This window comes from Seriola lalandi, unplaced genomic scaffold (assembly GCF_002814215.2).
Source record: "Seriola lalandi dorsalis isolate HSWRI2012SDOR001 ecotype SW California unplaced genomic scaffold, Sedor1 jcf7180002050678, whole genome shotgun sequence".
Classification (NCBI taxonomy): Eukaryota; Metazoa; Chordata; class Actinopteri; order Carangiformes; family Carangidae; genus Seriola; species Seriola lalandi.
In genome coordinates, this window is record NW_019521231.1 from 1,470 (window position 1) to 2,609 (window position 1,140).

Here is a 1,140-nt window from a genome sequence, read left to right on the forward strand (position 1 = left end):
TCAAAGGAAGCGTAATTACGACCTAATGAGGAAATGTTGTTAATTTACCCACGTGGCAAGTTGCAAATATGTTGATACTGAATGTATCAGTAAAATGTTCACAGACAGCATCTTTGTTTCAGTCAGTACAACGTCCACTAGTAGGAACTGTTTGATGGTTCTGTTCAGACTCTCTCAGCTCTTGGTTACGGTTTGGGAAAGATCCTGGTCTGGTTTTATAAAGAAAACTTTCACAGTGACTTCAGAAGTTAACAAAAACTTCCATCTTCCCCCAATCGTAACCAAAGATCTTGGGTTATATGCTAGACTATTACGTGGCCAGAGGCAGTAACTTCCTGGAGTCTTCCTGAGGAAAGAAAAGAAGCACATTTGCCAAAATGTCAAACTATTCCTCTAAGAAACTCACCGGAGAAAACATTCAGGTCTTCTTTTCTGTGTGTTGCAGTTAGCTGTTTTCCTTTGTTGAATTCTTGGCATTGGCTGTGAAAGACAAATACAAACAGATACACAACTGTGTCTTTAGCCAAACAGAGTTACAGAAACAAAACAGGATGTTGGATCAGCCAGTACACAATGGACAGATGAGAAATGGATTATTCAGCAGGAGTGATTTGAGGAATATTTTCATACCTTGTGATGACTTCAGTTTCTACCTCTCATCACAGACAGTCAGATAACTCAGCTAAAATTTTCTGGAGACCTGTAAAAAAAAAAAAAAAACTTAGTGCTTTTTTCAAGATATTTCCAGTATTCTCAAAGTTTCTTCTTACCATCTAGGAGAAAAATATTCTGGCCTCTATTTTAACAATCCAAAGCACGTGGTCTAAAGCACATGGTGCAAGTGGATACCGGGCGTGTCCATATCACTTTTGCTATTTCAACAATGGAAAAAATGGTCGGCTCACTGGTTCAAAATTGTTGTACTTAGTCTCTTTGTTAATCATGGCATCAGTGTGCCATCTCCCGTTCCCTAAACCCATAGGTTCAGGTGGCATACAGTAGGTTTCTTAAACCACCATCACCAATCTGTGACTTGAATGTAATGGTGATCACTGTAACTGACCACAGGTGCAGAGACACTTTTCAGGCTTACACAAAGTGAAAGTTTGGGTTACATCTCTCTGTACTAACCCTTCCCTC